The sequence below is a fragment of the Zea mays genome, chromosome 3 (genome assembly GCF_902167145.1).
Source record: "Zea mays cultivar B73 chromosome 3, Zm-B73-REFERENCE-NAM-5.0, whole genome shotgun sequence".
In the NCBI taxonomy this organism is placed as follows: Eukaryota; Viridiplantae; Streptophyta; class Magnoliopsida; order Poales; family Poaceae; genus Zea; species Zea mays.
The window spans coordinates 75,159,263-75,177,828 of record NC_050098.1 but is presented as its reverse complement, the minus strand read 5'-3'; positions in this window follow the sequence as shown (position 1 = coordinate 75,177,828).

Sequence of the window (18,566 nt, the reverse complement as noted above, 5' to 3'; positions counted from 1 at the left end):
TTGCTATAATTTCGCTTATCGGAAAACCACAAAGTTTCCTGTAATTAGCTACAGAAGCAAATGGGCAGCAGGTTGGAAGTCGGAGTGGTTCTATGTCAAGGTTGATGATGACAAGGAGAAGCTTGTACAAAGTCCACTTGAATTAATATTCGGAGAAACGCGACCTCGTTGCAACATGACACCAGGAGGTCCAACCCAACAAGCGTTGGGTGAATTCAGAATTATTGCAGAGCATATCAGTACAAGGGACCTGGTTCAGGAGTTTTTGGCTTTCAAGGTTTTTCCTTATTATTACAAGTTTAAGAAATACTTCAAAACACCTTGCCAAGAGTGGCTGGATACAATTGAAGTAATGTGCAATGAAATACTTGGCAACTACTCCAAAAAAGAAGATCAGTTGATGACTGCGGCCTTCGGCACCCGTCCGAAGCGAAGATTGAATCGAGTGCTGGACGCCTTGGGTTTCGAATACCCTGACTATGAAAATCTGAATAAAGGTGTCGGGGGCCAGAAAAGGAAAAGGATAACTGAAGCCTTAAATGAAGATGAGAAAGAACCATCAAAGAAGAAAATTCCGAAGAAGAGGAAAGCGTCTTCTCCGAAGCAAAAAATATCCGACGAAGAAGAAACCCCCGCATCACCCTCTGCCCCTGACGTGGAGGAAATTTTGAAGGTAATGACTGAATCCCTGCCTGCGAAGCTAAGTCCATTGGGGCCTCAACTGACAAAGTTTTTTCAGAAGGAAAAGGAGCCTGAAAAAACGAAGAAGACGACTAAGGCAAAGAGACAAAGAATCATCACTGTGACAGAGGTCATTGACAAAACACCACCAAGAGCTTCAGCTCAAAAGACACCAGTGGCTGAGGAAAGAACAAATATTGAAATTAGACCTTCGGAGGTCGCAGCTACCGAAGCTACCTCAATTGAAGATTTGAACCTGGAAAGCACAATTGAACACATCGACAAAATGCTGCTAGACATGGCCACAGAAGAAGCTGCCACTGCCGCCGAAGAGGCTATGGCCGCAGTGCCGGGGAAAGAAAAGGAAATTGTTGACGAAGCTTCAGAGGACGAGGCCTTCATGTTTCAAAATTTAGTTGGAGAGAAATTGTCAAAACCCGAAATAGAAGAGCTTAGAGAGTATGCCAAATCTTGCGGGTACAAACCAGGAGCACTCCTCTTCGGAGGTATTGATGATGAAAAATTAGATTGTATTCAAGATCAAACTGGAGCCAAAGTTATCGGTACTCTGTCAAAGAGTATCGGTTTTCCGAAGCTAGAAACGGACATTAGCCGCTACCGACGACAACATATCGTTGGTAGTTTATTCTATTCCAATTTCAAGGTGAACTACTTTTCCCTTAACTTTTATTGTTTTAATAATGAAAACATGTATAACGAAGGTTGTTTTCGTACAGAGTATGCTGTTGAGCAAAGCTTTAAAAATGCAGCAAGATTTGGAAGACAAGAAACATGAAGTTATAATTGAAAATTTAGAAAGCAAAATAAAGGAGCAATCAGCTGCTATCGAGAAGAAGAACTTTGAGCTCCAAGCAACTGAAGGTTTATTGGCGGAGGCCGAAGCTAAAATAACAGAACTGAACACGAAGCTTCTCTGCCAATCTGAGTAGTTTGAACGAGAAAAGCAAGAACTTAATGCAAAACTTGAAGCCGAAGGTCAACAAAACTCAGATTTGAAAAAACTATTGGCGGGCCTTCAAGAAAAATGTTTGGAATTTAGCAACAAATGTATCCAACGACTAAGAAAAATTTTCCACTCAGTTGGAGCCAGCAGTGAAAAATTCACCCCCTCAGCTGAAGATTTTCCGAAGACCTTCGAACATATTGAGGTTGAAATTGACGAGCTCGACGAAGTTATAGCTGGGCACGGTGACTTCTGTGCCTGGGTAGCTTCTCGGGGTACTGCTGCAGCTTTCCTAAAAGCTGGCTGCGATCATGGAAAGATTGTCAATAGGCCCAATTTCACTTTATCACCATCAATCCTAGATGACATTCCTGATCTCGCCCGAAGTATTTCCAATAGATTTGTAAAAATGATATGGACAAAAGGCGGGCGAGAAAAGGCTGGAGACGAAGCTCGGAGTCATCTTGAACCAGTAAGGAATCATACCTTGTGCTTACCTCTTCCTTCAAGCTCGACTTTGACTTACAACAACTTAATTCATGTAGGATGACGAAGCCGAAGTCGATAATTAAAAAGAATGACACCGAAGCCAAAATCCCTCGAAGATTAAATAGGAGTAGACTGTAGACAGACTCAGGAAACTTTTGAGATAACTTTTGTAAATGTAACTAAATTTGTCTTTAATGAATTCTGTTCATACCTTGTTTTATGGTCTTACCCTTTCATTAATGTATGTGAAGTGCTTTGTTGTGAACGAAATTATCTTTTTTGAGCCGAAGGCGAAAAAACACCTTCCCTTCTTTTCGTACACAGCGAAGCATAGAAAACAACATTTCCCTTTCTTCCGAAGCTCTCCTTTTTGTACGCGAAGAAGCTCTTCTCTTATGCCGAAGCAACCACTTATGCCATGATGATGATTATCTTATATATGCCTTGATGAATGTTTATGAATGCAAATGCCATGATGTAATGTGATGTGCAAATGAATGTCCAAACACATATCCGAAGCCATACTCTTAGCCATTATTTCCTTAGAAACAATCACACATCAGCTCTGCATTCCCTTAGGAACGACTTTGGAGCTTCTTCGCCTTTTACTTTCGGCGGAATCAGCGTTGACTTTTCGCTGTAAGCTCTGCATTCCCTTAGGAACGACTTTGGAGCTTCTTCGCCTTTTACTTTTGGCGGAATCAGCGTTGATTTTCGCTGTAAGCTCTGCATTCCCTCAGGAACGACTTTGGAGCTTCTTCGCCTTTTACTTTTCGGCACTCGATGGTGCGTTCTCAGCTTTTACATTTACATTCCTGGGGGGTTTTGCTCTTATAGAACTAAAAAAGGAAATTACATATGATGGCCCCATTAAAAACCTTTCTCCCCCTTTAGAAAGGAAAAGGGTGCCATGAAAAAGAAAAAACATAAAAAATTACATCAAGTTACACATAATATCGCCGAAGCTCATCCGCATTCCAAGATCTAGGAATGTCGTTGCCGTCCATATCCTTCAATCTGTATGAACCGGGTCTTGACGAAGATGCTACTAAGAAAGGTCCCTCCCATTTCAACTGCAACTTGCCCACTGTGTCTGGGTTGGCCACTCTCCGAAGCACCAAATGTCCTGGCTCAATATTCTTTAACCGAACCTTTCTATCTCGCCATTTGATTGTTTCGGCTTGATATTTATTGATATTCTCCACAGCTTGAAGCCTGATCCCTTCTAAAGCATCTTTTTCCACAGAATAAGCATCTTTAGAACCTGATTCCGCCGAAGCTACTACTCTTATTGATCCAGTTTTGGCTTCCTCCGGAGTTATTGCTTCGTCACCGAATAATAACTTGAATGGAGTAAAGCCTGTAGACCTTGATGTTGTTGTGTTGTGGCTCCACACCACTTTGGTTAACTGATCTGGCCACTTTCCCCTGGGTTGATTGAAGATTAACTTCATTATTCGTGTCATTATAATGCCATTGGCTCTTTCAACGAGCCCATTTGACTCCGGATGCCTGACTGATGCAAAATGGATCTTCGTACCAATTTGATCACAGAAATCTCTGAAAGCTTCGGAGTCGAACTGTGTACCATTATCCACAGTGATGGCCTTTGGTACCCCGAAACGACAAACAATATTCTGCCAGAAAAACTTCTGAATGGTGGCCGAAGTTATTGTGGCTAAAGGCTTTGCCTCAATCCATTTGGAAAAATATTCCACAGCCACTACAACATATCTTAAGTTCCCTTGGGCCGGTGGTAATGGACCCAACAAGTCAAGGCCCCATCTTTGCAATGGCCAGATGGGTTGTATGAGCTGTGTCAAGGACGAAGGTTGTTTTTGATCTCTTGCACATTTCTGACAACCTTCGCACTTTTGAACTAATTCCGCTGCATCCGAAGCTGCCTTCGGCCAATAAAACCCTTGACGGAAGACTTTTCCAAGTAACGGCCTAGATCCAATGTGAGATCCACACAGGCCTGCATCTATTTCTTTCATCAACTCTATACCTTCGGTTCTAGATAAACACTTGAGTAACGGAGCACAAACTCCATGCTTGTACAACTCCCCTTCTATCATGACATATGGACGAGCTCTTGCCTCTAACCTCCTGTTATAAATTTCGTCATCTGAAAGGAATTTACCCTGAAGGTAAGAGATGATCTCAGTTCTCCAATCTTCGCTATAAACAGGAGATATATTGAGGACTGCTCTTTCAAGAAGCTCCACCGAAGGTGCTTTTATTGTTTCGAAGAACACATCCGAGGGTAAGGGCAGCCCCTGTGCTGCTGACTTAGCTAGCAAATCAGCATGCTCATTTTGTCCTCGAGGGATATTTTTGACAGAAAATCCTTCGAAGGAAGCTTCGACTCTGAAAGTTGCTTCATGAAGAAGAAGCTTCGATTCTGAAGGTTCTTCTTCATGAAGCTTCCTAAATAAATTGTAGTTGGTGGCTTCATGAATAAATTGTGACATTTGGAAAGTGGAAGTTCAAAACATGAATTTGAATTTGCTTAAAGCTTCAACTCTATGTGAAATTGAATTAAAACTCGAAATTGAAAATAAATAAAAGAAGTAAATAAACCTTGCACTCATGCTTGGAGTTTTGGTTGTGCCTTTGAAAGTTGAACTCAAACTATGAGTGTGAATTTCAAACTAAATTTGAACTTGAATTTGAAATCCAAAATAAAGAGAAAGGAAAACATGGAAGGAAAAGAAAAAGAAAGAAAATAGAAAAGTCACGCTTTGGGCCCAATCCACTTGAACCGGGCCAAGCTGCTTCTACCAACCAGCCCACCTGCACGCCTGTGGTTCTCACTCAGTCACCTACACGTGGACAGGAGCGCCCCCACGCGCTTGGCACTTCTTCCGCTAGCGCTGGCAGATGGGCCCTAGAAACCAGCCATTTTTGCTCCCCCACGTCCACCGGCGCTGGCAACAAATGTAATACCCACTTTGTAAGAAAAGTCTAAAAAGAGAAATTCTATTCCTTTATATATATGGTTGTTATCTATATTTGTTATTTCATGTGAACACCACATATAACAAATAAATAAATGATAAAAGAACACCCAAATAAATCATGCATCATGCCGGGATTTTCTTTTGTGTGCATATTGTGGCAAAATAAAATACCAATGTGACAAGAAATATATATAAAACCCAAATTGGAATTTTAAATTCTAAAAGAAATCCTAGAATTTAGAAAAGAAATGAAAACAAATATGATGTGGATATAAAAATAAGTAAAAACAAAGATAAATTATTTCTACACAAGGGTTGAATTTTGTAGGATTGACTCAAAGGAAACTCATAACAGGATTCAAATTCAAATTTGAGATTTAAATGAAAAGGGAAAAAGGGATTAAATGAAAAATAAAAGGGAAATAGGAAGACAGCGTCTGGGCCCAAAGTTTTACTCGGCCCACAAACCTTCCACTATCGCGTGCGGCCCAACCCCCTTCTTCCATAGCGCGTGCCCGGCCAACTGCCATGTGGGGCCCAACTGTCAACACTCGTCCGCTTTCCGCTCGCGCTAGCTTCCTACGCTTTGCTGCTGACTCGGGGGGCCGCTCGTCAGCATGCGTTTCCAACGCCCGTGTCTCACTGTTGGGTGGTCTCGGCTCGTCGAAAGCTCCCTCTCCTTCGTATCCGAGCCCGCGAGATCTTGGCCGCGCGGACAGCGCCTACCTCGCGTGGGGAGCTCTCCGGGGACCTCGGAGTTGCGTAACGACCGTGCTCCTACACGTCTTAAATACCACGTTCCCGTCACCCGAAACCCTTGACCACCTCTCGTTCCCTAGAACTCAAAAGCGACGCCGCTGTGGTAGAACTTAGTCCGCCGCGCGCCAAGAGTCGCTCGCCGTCCACTCGTCCTCCATTGAGTGTGCGGGTTCACCTCCCTGATCCCTTGAAGCCGGCGCAAGGGTCGCCCGGGCTTGTCTTCATTCCAGGAGCGTTGAATTGCTCGTCGGAGTCGAATTGGGCCAGGGAGTCGCGCTGTCACGTCGTTGGACTCGTCCTTGCGACAAAAGGCTGGTATGACCGCTCTGGCGAGTTCGCCTCCCTCTCCCCTTTCTCTCGGTGTAGTTTTGCTCTGTTTAGGTTGGTAAGCCGCTGATTCGCCGTGTCCGGCCATGGTGCCACCGCATGTGAGAGCTCCACCGTGTCTGTTCGCCGAGAAGGGCAGGTGATGGGGAACGACACGATAGAAGCCGTCGATCTCAGGTTTAGCGGTTAAGATTAGATCACTACTTACCCCTTCGCGCAATCAATCCTGACCGTAGATCTCATATCCAGTGGCTGTAGTTAGATCTTAGTATTTAAAATCTATGTCGTCAGATCCAAATCTGAGGGTCGAGATTGCGTACCAGTTCACGGTGGGACTAATCTAATCCGAGCCATCCGCGCTTGATCGGACGATCGTTAACTCTTCTTACGCCTTCGGCGTGTGCAGTTTGCAGAAAGAACCTTATAATTTTAGCAAATCAACCCGCCTTCCACACCAGTAGCTTTCTGTGTCTTAGGCAAACTTACTCCGGGACCCCTGGACTCTCTAGAAATTGATGCGAGGTCCAGACAGTAGATAATATTCATAGAATCAATTAGAAAACGAATTTTAGCATTAAATTTATTGTAGAAACTTGCTAAATTCTTAGAAAATTCATATGAACTCCAAATTACTCCATTCCAGTTTCTAAAATTTTGTAATAATATTCTCTATCACTTAGAGTCTGTGTTTTGACATGAAAACACTAAGAAAATTAATTTCTCACTTAAACCTATTTTAAGCTATAAAACCTTTGGAAATTCATATCTTAAAATCTATAACTCCAAAAATTATGATTCATGTTCCTAGGATTATATTTTAATGTGTAGATTATTATTATGTATTTTGTTTACATGTTTGGTGTGATGTTAATTTTCTCTATACATTGTGCTTGTTTGTATTGTGGCGAGTAGAAGAACCTGTGACAGAGGATCCTGGTGACCAGCAGATAGAAGTAGCTAAGCAGGAGCTCATTGAAGGCAAGTTGTGCCCTTGACCACTTTTTGCCCAATAATGTTCTTTAATATCAATTATTCATGCATAGGTTTAATTTTGATGGGACCCGATAGGTCACCCTAGATTGTTTATCACTTTACCTTGTTATCCCTGAATCATTTGGGTAGTTATGCTATTTCTTTACATGGTTTTGGGATAATATTTTATTATATCCATGTTCCAGTTATTTTGTTATTCTATTTATGTTCATGTCAAGATCATTAATGTTAATTGGAACATAGAGCTTAACTTGAGAAACACGTGCCACCACAAGGGTAGTATGGGATGCCCTTGGCTGACTAATTAGGAAAGCTAGTGGAAGACTACCTTACCCAAAAGGGGCAAGGACAGTAGGGGAGTTGCATGCAAGGAGGTTCTCGGGTTGATTTTGCTGCGATGGCAGTCAGACGGGGGATTCTTGCAAGTGCTCTTCCCATTAACTGTAGAGGGTTTTTGGAAGCTAGTGGAACTTTGTAAAGGCCTCGTAGTGTTGCCCTGCCTCGCTTCCTTGGTAGAGGTGTATGGGAGTCGCGATCCCTTGGTAGATGGGTAACATGACTTGTGGGTACAGGGTACAACCTCTGCAGAGTGTAAAACTGGTATACTAGCCGTGCTCGCGGTCATGAGCAGCTCAGGACTCTCGCATGATTAATTTATGGAACTTAAACTCAATTTGTCATTTGCATTGCATGGGATTATGTATTAATTTTGTTCTATTACTTTGATTAAGGTTTGGTATTTACTTACATTTAGTAACTGTTAATAAAATTTTGACCAACTACTTAAAAGAAATGCTCAGCTTTAACCCCTGTTGTTGATCAGCCTTACACATCACATGAACTCCCACCTTTGGTGAGTTCATGCCCAATGGTTTCCCCAGAACTTGTTGAGCTATGATCATGTGTGAGCTCACCCTTGCTGTCTCACCCCCCCAGAGGAGAAGAACAGGTGGTTCAGGAGGAGCCACAAAGCGAGGAGTTTGATCTGATCTAGGTGGCGTTTCCCAGTTGACTTGCGCCAAGGATGATCCTTAGTTCGCTTTATATTTATATTTCATTTTCTAATAAGACTTCCGCTATGTAATAAATACTCTAGTGTTATTGTGACATTTATCTCTATACACTCTGTTATTATATATGTTGTCTTTTTGGCGCATGTATGAGATGCACCCGACTTTGTTCGTTAAAGCCCGGGTGTGACAGAAGTGGTATCAGAGGAAATGTTGAATGTTGGACGAAACCTAGATAGAAATGGACAAACCCTTACCTACTTACCTTACTCTGATTCATTCTATACTTATCTTATCTTGATCATGTCTCACCTTTTGTTGTCATACTCTGATTACTCTTATCTTTTCCACTCTAAGACAAGATGGATTTCACACCTTGGAATCCTACACTTATGATCTTTTTAAGAGATAGGAAACCTAAGAAAAAATTAAAACTATTTTCTCTATTTAAAAAAATGTTGGTTGATTGTTCTGATGATAAATGTCTGATTTGCTTCTTTGATTGATTGAAATATTATAGATGGACATCTTAGCATGTACCACCATAAGGTAACGAATTAGCTTTGGTAGGTAAAACATTAATCTGCTTAGCTAATAAATCCCCAAAGTAACTTGATTCGTAATCACCTGCCTTGTCTACTATTCTCTCTTACCATATGTTTCTAACTCAGATGGTCAATACTAGGAAGGGTGGTGGAATTGATTTACCTACCAATCGACACACTCAGAGGATATTTAGACAACCCCAGCCACAACCAGCAGAGATGGATCCTCCACCACCGCCTCCACGAGCAGGAGTTGACCCACTGGTTGCAGCTCAGATGAGGATGATGCAACAAATGGCTGACACTATGGTAGATATGCATGCTCAGATGCAGCAGGAACACCAGGAGATGCGCCAAGAGCGGGAGGAGATACGTCGAGAGCTGCGCCAAGAATGAGAAGAGATACGCCAGGAAAGGAGGGCACAACAGCAACAACAACAACAACAGCAACATCAGCAAGCACCACTGCCTCTACCACCACCACCAGTTCTACCCCGAGATAAGCACAGGGAGTTCATGAGCCATAAGCCATCGACATTTTCTAGTTCTCCTGATCCATTGTACGCAGATGATTGGCTGAAGCCCATAGAGAAGATGTTGAACATTGCTCAGTGTACTGACCAGGAGAAGGTATTATATGCTTCTGGCCGTCTGATAGATCCTGCTGCTGCTTGGTGGGATTCATACACTGCTGCCCACAATGCTGCTGACACTATCACATGGGCGGAGTTCACGACGCAGTTCAGGAATCATCATATACTAGCTGGATTGATGAAGATTAAGAAGAAAGAATTTCTGTCACTAAAGCAGGGAAGCATGTCAGTCAGCGAGTACCGTGATAAGTTCATCCAGATATCCAGATATGCGCCTAATGAAGTTGCTGAAGATGAGAGGAAACAGGAGCATTTTATTGAAGGACTTAATGGACCCCTATAGTATGCTCTTGTGGCACATACATTTCCATCATTTCAGAGGCTGCTTGACAAGGCCCTAGCTATTGAACACAAGCGTGTTCAGCTAGGAGATTTGAAGAGGAAGGCTATATCCCAAGGACAAGGAAGCAGCAGTGTTCGTCCACGCTACAGTTCACCCCAGTGTACACCAGTTTGCACTGGCGGAGGCCAGCGCCTAGTTCAGCAATCACCTCAGAGGTCTCCACCGACTCGTCAGGCTACCCCCACTGGTACCCCGATGAAATTCTCAGGACCGAGTGCAGGCACTACTTGCTTCAAGTGTGGGAAGACTGGACATTATGCAAATGTTTGCCCATAGAGGATTGCTACTACCCTAGTCAGAATAAGCAGTAGACTCCAGGATCTGTCAAGGGATACTCTATTGCTAGGGTTAATCAAGTCACCATTGATGCTACTATAGAAGGAGCTGACATTGCACTTGGTATGTTTTACATTAATGCAATTCCTGCAACAATATTATTTGATTCTGGTGCTACACATTCATTCATGTCTGCTCGATATGCCAACACAAATGAGATACCACTGCTAAATATGAGAAAACCAATGATAGTGATTACACCTAAAGGGCCTGTTGAGGCAAATCATATGACACATAAATTGACATTGACCATTATGGGTAGAGAATTTGGAGCTACTACTATAATATTAGAGCCAAGCAGTATAGATTTGATCCTTGGTATGTCATGGTTAAGAAAGGCAAAGGCCATTATAGCATGTGGTAGGCGTACTGTAGAACTCACCAGCCCTAAAGGAGAAAGATTTCAAGTTCAAATTGCAGTAACCACCTCATCCAAACGTGCAATGTTCTTTATAGCTGAGGAGTTTGTTGGTGACAACATCCGTGTGGTTATGGATTTTCCGGATGTCTTTCCAGAGGAGTTGCCATGGATGCCACCAGATAGGGAAGTTGAGTTTGTAATAGATCTCTTACCTGGGACTGCTCCTATTTCTAAATGGCCATATAGGATGTATGTAGAATAGTTAAAGGAACTTAAGAAGAAGTTAACTGAGTTACAAGAGGCTGGGTACATTCGTCCGAGTTTCTCACCTTGGGGAGCGCCAGTTCTATTTGTAGAGAAGAAGGATGGATCACAATGATGTGTGTGGATTATAGATCCCTTAATGATGTTACTGTGAAGAACAAGTATGCGTTACCCTGCATTGAGGATTTATTTGATCAAATGAGAGGTGCTAGAGTATTCTCGAAGATCGATCTCCGATCGGGATACCATCAAATGAAGATTAGGCTATCAGATATTCCCAAGACAGCTTTCTCGACTCGATATGGATTATATGAGTTCACGGTTATGTCATTTGGACTAACTAATGCACCAGCATATTTTATGAATTTGATGAATAAGGTGTTTATGGAGTATTTGGACAGATTCGTCGTAGTATTCACCGACGATATTCTTATTTATTCCAAGAGTGATAGCGATCATGAGGAACATCTGAGATTGGTGCTACATAAGCGACGAGATAATCAACTCTATGCCAAGTATAGCAAATGCGAGTTTTGGATTGGCGAGGTGCCATTCCTTGGACATATCATTTCTAATGGAGGAATATCAGTGGATCCTGCTAAAGTCAAGGAGATAATGGAGTGGAGCATACCCACTACAGTTACTGAGGTCCAGAGTTTCTTGGGACTAGCAGGATATTATCGAAGATTTATTGAAGGATTCTCTAAGATTGCCAAGCCTATGACCTCACTTCTGGAGAAGGGAAGAGAATTTAAGTGGGATGAAAAGTGCCAAGATAGCTTTGATCAATTGAAGAAGAGATTGATGTCACCACCAGTGTTGGTTATGCCAGATCTACAGAAGGGTTTGACATTTATTGTGATGCATGTGGCCAAGGCTTGGGATGTGTGCTCATGCAAGAAGGACATGTGATTGCCTACGCTTCTCGTCAATTGCGGAAACATGAGTTGAACTACCCCACTCATGACTTAGAGCTGGCAGCCGTTGTGCATGCTCTTAAGATATGGAGACATTACATCATGGGAACCAAGTGTCAACTGTACACGAATCATAAGAGTTTGAAGTATATATTCACTCAGAAGGATCACAACCTTAGGCAACGCCGTTAGTTGGAGCTTATTAAGGATTATGATTTGGAGATTCACTATCACCGGGCAAGGAAAATTTGGTTGCAGATGCCTTGAGTCTAAAGGAGCATGTTCATTCAGCTATTGTTGCCCAGCTACCCGATGAGATTGTAGAGGATTTCAGGAGACTTAACCTGGGGATAGTTGCTCACACTGAAGGAGTTATTATTGATGTGGAATCTACCTTGGAGCAAGAAATCCGCAAAGGACAGATTGGTGATGCTAAGATACAAGAGATTAAGGATCTTATTACGGAAGGTCGAGGTCCAGAATTCATGGAAGATGAGCAAGGCACCATATGGTTCAAGGACAGGATATGTGTTCCTGATATTGAAAGCCTTCATGAGACTATTTTAAAGGAGGCCCATGAATCGGATTATTCTATTCATCCTGGTAGTACCAAGATGTATCAGGATTTGAAGCAGAAATATTGGTGGTATGGATTGAAGAGAGATGTGGCTGCACATGTGGCTATGTGCGATGTGTGTCAAAGAGTTAAGGCTGAACACCAGAGGCCAGCTGGACTACTGCACCCACTGAAGATACCCGAGTGGAAGTGGGAAGAGATTGGTATGGATTTTATTACTGGATTGCCTCGCACCCAGAAAGGATATGATGCTATATGGGTGATCGTGGATAGATTGACTAAAGAAGCTCACTTCATTCCTGTCAAGACTACTTATAAAGGCTCTCAGCTGGCAGAGTTATATATGGCTCGGATTATGTGTTTACATGGAGTACCAAAGAAGATCATGTCTGATCGAGGTTCATAGATTACCTCAAGATTCTAGAGAAGCTTTCATGAAAATATGAACACAAAGTTGAATTTTAGTACAGCCTGTCACCCTCAGACTCATGGACAAACTGAAAGGACTAATCAAGTACTGGAGAATATGTTGAGAGCTTGTGCCCTTCAGCATGGAGGAAGTTGGGATAAAAGTCTACCGTATGCTGAGTTCTCGAATAATAATAGTTAACATGCCAATCTGAAGATGTCACCATTTGAAGCTTTATATGGGAGGAAGTGCAGGACACCTCTATACTGGGATCAGACTGGAGAAAGACAGTTCTTTGGGCCTAAACTGATTCAAGAGGCAGAAGAACAAGTCTGTATAATTTGGGAGAATTTGAGGGTAGCTCAAACCAGGCAAAAGAGTTATGCTGATAATAGAAGAAGACCACTAAAATTTGAGGAAGGAGACTATGTGTACCTCAAGGTGTCACCACTTCATGGAATGAGGAGATTTAAAGTCAGAGGCAAATTGTCCCCTCGCTTTATTGGACCATTCATGATCTTTAGGCGAGTTGGGGAGATGGCATAGCAACTCAAGCTACCTGCTAGTCTATTTGATGTGCATAATGTATTTCATGTGTCACAACTTAAGAAGTGTCTCCGTGTCCTTGAGGAATAGTTACCAATGGATGAACTCAATGTTCAGGGTGATTTGACTTACACGGAGTATCCTGTCAAGATTCTTGACACATTGACTCGAGTTATGAGAAATAAGGTGATAAAGATGTGCAAAGTACAATGGAGTCACCATGGTGAAGATGAAGCTACTTGGGAAAGAGAAGAAGAGCTTCGCATAAATTTTCCCCATCTTTTCTCTAGTCATTCCTAAAATCTCGAGGACGAGATTCTTGTTAAGGGGGGTAGGATTTGTAATACCCACTTTGTAAGAAAAGTCTAAAAAGAGAAATTCTATTCCTTTATATATATGGTTGTTATCTATATTTGATATTTCATGTGAACACCACATATAACAAATAAATAAATGAAAAAAGAACACCCAAATAAATCATGCATCATGCAGGGATTTTCTTTTGTGTGCATATTGTGGCAAAATAAAATACCAATGTGACAAGAAATATATATAAAACCCAAAGTGGAATTTTAAATTCTAAAAGAAATCCCAGAATTTAGAAAAGAAATGAAAACAAATATGATTTGGATATAAAAATAAGTAAAAACAAAGATAAATTATTTCTACACAAGGGTTGAATTTGTAGGATTGACTCAAAGGAAACTCATAACAGGATTCAAATTCAAATTTGAGATTTAAATGAAAAGGGAAAAAGGGATATAAAGGAAAAATAAAAGGGAAATAGGAAGACAGCGTCTGGGTCCATAGTTTTACTCGGCCCACAAACCTTCCACTACCGCGCGTGGCCCAATCCCCTTCTTCCAAAGCGCGCGCCCGACCAACTGCCATGTGGGGCCTAGCTATCAACACTTGTCCGCTTTTCGCTCGCGCTAGCTTCCTACGCTCTGCTGCTGACTCGGGGGGCCGCTCATCAGCCTGCGTTTCCAACGCCCGCGTCTCACTGGTGGGTGGTCCCAGCTCGTTGGAAGCTCCCTCTCCTTCGTAACCGAGCCCGCGAGATCCTCGCCGCATGGACCGCACCTACCTCACGCGGTGAGCTCTCTGGGGACCTTGGAGTTGCGAAACAGTCGCGCTCCTACACGTCTTAAAGACCACATTCCCGTCACCCGAAACCCTTGACCGCCTCTCGTTCCCTAGAACTCAAAAGTGCCGCCACCATGGTAGAACTCAGTCTGATGCGCGCCTAGAGTCGCTCGCCGTCGACTCGTCCTTCGTTGAGTGTGCGGGTTCACCTCCATGATCCCTTGAAGCCGACGCAAGAGTCACCCGGGCTTGTCTTCGTCCCAGGAGCGTTGAATTGCTCGTCGGAGTCGAACTGGGCCAGGGAGTCACACCGTCACGTCGTCGGACTCGTCCTTGCGATGAAAGGCTGGTATGACCGCTCTGGCGAGTTCGCCTCCCTCTCCCCTTTCTCTCGGTGTACTTTCGCTCTGTTTAGGTTGGTAAGCCGCCGATTCGCCGTGTCCGGCCATGGCGCCACCGCATGTGAGAGCTCCGCCGTGTCTGTTCGCCGGGAAAGGCAGGTGATGGGGAACGACGCGATAGAAGCCATCGATCTCAGGAATAGCGGGTAAGATTAGATCACTACTTACCCCTTCGCGCAATCAATCCTGACCGTAGATCTCATATCCAGTGGCTGCAGTTAGATCTTAGTATTTAAAATCTATGTCGTCAGATCCAAATCTGAGGGCCGAGATTGCGTACCGGTTCGCGGTGGGACTGATCTAATCTGAGCCATCCGCGCTTGATCGGACGACCGTTAATGCTTCTTGCCCCTTTGGCGTGTGCAGTTTGCAGAAAGAACCTTATAATTTTAGCGAATCAACCCGCTGTCCACGCCAGTAGCTTTCTGTGTCTTAGGCAAACTTACTCCGGGACCCTTGGACTCTCTGGAAATTGATGTGAGGTCCAGACAGTGGATAATATTCATAGAGTCAAATAGAAAACGAATTTTAGTATTAAATTTATTGCAGAAACTTGCTAAATTCATAGAAAATTCACATGAACTCCAAATTACTCCGTTCCAGTTTCTAAAATTTTGTAATATTATTATCTATCACTTAGAGTCTCTGTTTTGACATGAAAACAGTAAGAAAATTAATTTCTCACTTAAACCTATTTTAAGCTATAAAACCTTTTGAAATTCATATCTTAAAATCTATAACTCCAAAAATTATGATTCCTATTCCTAGGATTATATTTTAATGTGTAGATTATTATTATGTATTTTGTTTACATGTTTGGTGTGATGTTAATTTTCTCTATACACTGTGCTTGTTTGTATTGTGGCGAGTAGAAGAACCTGTGACTGAGGATCCTGGCGACCAGCAGATAGAAGTAGCTGAGCAGGAGCTCATTGAAGGCAAGTTGTGCCCTTGACCACTTTTTACCTAATAATGTTCTTTAATATGACTTATTCATGCATAGGTTTAATTTTGATGGGACCCGACAGATCACCCTAGATTGTTTATCACTTTACCTTGTTATCCCTGAATCATTTGTGTAGTTATGCTATTACTTTATGTGACACCCCAGTGTCACCTAGGGTTTCTTCCTTAAGCTAACCCAAACCATTATCACATGTGAACCAAATGAAGGGATGAACATCAAACAAAAAAATTAATAACAAAGGTTGAAGTAAGTCTTTTATCTTAAGAAATTCTCCTTAATCATGTCATGAACCTCAAGGTAAGAAGAACTTTCAAACCCTAATTAATCTTAAGTGGACCATTTAAGCACATAAAGGGCATTTGGGAAAAGACTTGGGAGAAAAATACAAATTTTGGTAAAAACCAAATAACAAAGTTTTAGTACACTAAATAACCAACAAAATATAGTAAGAAAGTTTTGCCATTTGAATTTTTCAAAATCCCTAAATCAGCCCCTGAACTAATGCACTTGGGAAAAATTCAGAAATTCAGAAATCTGAATTTCATCCCCTTTCCAAAGATCAACCGCGTTCTCTGTTTTTCAGAACTTAAATCAAACAAGTCCAAATAGCAAAGTGGCACCAAATTTCCTGAAACACACCATGACAAAGTTTGGAAACCTCTCTCCACAGTTTGACACGATCTTGACATGGATTTACCTCGGGACTCAACCTTGTGACACTGCCACCTTAGCGACGCGACAACTCTCCGTACACAGTCCCAAACCGCTCGACTTCCACACATAAAACGACAAAGCTCTGTTGGGAGAGAAAATCTTGTGTAGTGATCATGCCCAAATACGCGAAGATATCCAACCTATGAGCGTTTGAACTCAGGCAGAAGCAAAGAGCCACGTGCTCGACGCCGTGTGAGGCCGGCCGAGCGCGGACTGGCCGCGGCAGCGCGCGCCCCGCGCGTGGTCACCCCACCCCATGCGTCTGCACCTCATCCTCGCCTATAAATGCCTCCAGAGGCCTTAGCTATTTGCACTCGCGCAGAGATCACCGAAGTTCGCTGTGGAAAGCAAGCACCACCGCCCGCCATCACTGCCCGAGCACGGCCGTTGTGGCTAGCCCCTTCTGTTGACCCCCGGCCTCGCCCCAGCCCCTGGACTGCTTCCCCGTGAAGCCGTGAAGCTTCTCCAAGCTTGAGCCGAGGCATTGCCTCACCGGAGAGGCGGATCCACCCTCGCCGGACTTCGGTCGCCCGCCGCCGCGCGTGGACAGAGCAATCCGGTGAGCCATTCTCTAACTCCTTGCACCACTGTCCTTCTTGACCTCTGGCGAAGCTCTCTGACCGGTTCACTTGGACAATCGCACCGTGAGCAGGCCGGATTCCTCGCCGCCGATGAGCATCTCCGCCTGCGCACGTGGACAGGCCGACTCCGACCATTCCCGACGACGACCCGCACATCGTCGTGACCCTCTGGACCTCCCCTACATCCTCGACCACCTCACCAGAGCAGTCTCGCCGCCGGTAAGCCCCTCCACCCCTTTCTTCCTCCGCGACCACTGTTCCATTAGGGAAGGACCGCGGGTTCGATTTTGCAAAACCCTAGGGGGTTTTGTGCAGAGCCGTAGACTCAAGTGAATAGTGCATCGAGGACCTGTCTGTAATTCATTCAAAACCTTTCGCCAGGGACCCCAGCGCAAAACTGTTTTTCCATTAACCATTTCTAATTAATCTTTTTAAATTTAGTAGAGAACTTAGAAAATTTATATCTTGAGTTATATTCAACCAAATTTAGCCAAACCAATTTTGCTGGATTCAAAATATTATGAACCATCACATAAAAATACTGAACCCTATGGTTTCTATTTTCATTTTTAGAGTTTGAAATTAATTAAAGAAACTGACCAAACCTTTTAAAAAGGAAGAAAATTAGTTATGCTTCTGTGCTGAACTTAAGTAAATTTGTAGAAGTTCAAACCTCATTTAGACACTGTTTAAAAATATTGAACACCCCAGTATTGAAGATTTAAGTAGGGTTATATATTTAAATCCATTTTTGCCCAAAACTTAAGAAAGTCAGAAAGGTATTAGAAAATAAGGAACAGTGAATGTAATTATTTTTCCTAGTCTACCAAGGTGATAGAGAACTTAGAAAAAATAAAGGGACCCCTAGTCCAGAACAGATTCTAGGTGAAATGTTTTTTAAGCATTAATCAAACTAGAAAAACAATTATTAGAATTATGAAAACAATTTCAAAATTGTTAAGAAAAATCCAGTGAACTTCTAACCACTAGAACCCCACTACAAAAATGATAAACACCCCAGTCCATCATTTTAAGTAGGGTAAACAAATAGAACTTGATTTTAAGCCATTTTTCAATTACATCATAAGCAAGCCAAAAAGTGTGCAGCAATGAGAAAATAAATATTTACCAGATTAGTAATGAAGTAGACCACCAGAGAAAAATGCAAAACCCAATTAAAAGCTACAAATAATACCCATTGCGAATACTTCATGAAAAAGACCATTTAGTTCAAGAAATTCCTACCATCTTTCCTTTAAGCAAAAAGTTACCAAACTTCAGAATGATTACTCTTGCACAAAGAAGAAGATAGGAAAAATTAGAAATTTGTTGTTTGATATTTTTCAAATATAATGGTAGTAGAAAATACCCCATTGGCTAGAAACTTTAGAAAATCATAATAAAATAACAAATGAGTATTAGTGGCTAAAAATTTGTACAAAGTCATGTTATAACATCTAAATGCTAGCAAAAATAAGTCTTGGACAATAAATCACTGTAAAAAGAAGGTTGTAGTTCAAAACACCCCCTTTGCCCTAATATTTGATAATTTTATAGAGAGAGAACCACTCAGTTTTTAAACCCCAAATTTTGAGACAGAGACTTATACACCAGTAAGAAGCCACTGTAATTTTTTGCAGAAGTTTTGAGAAATTATTAAGCTATCTTGTAGTTCAAACC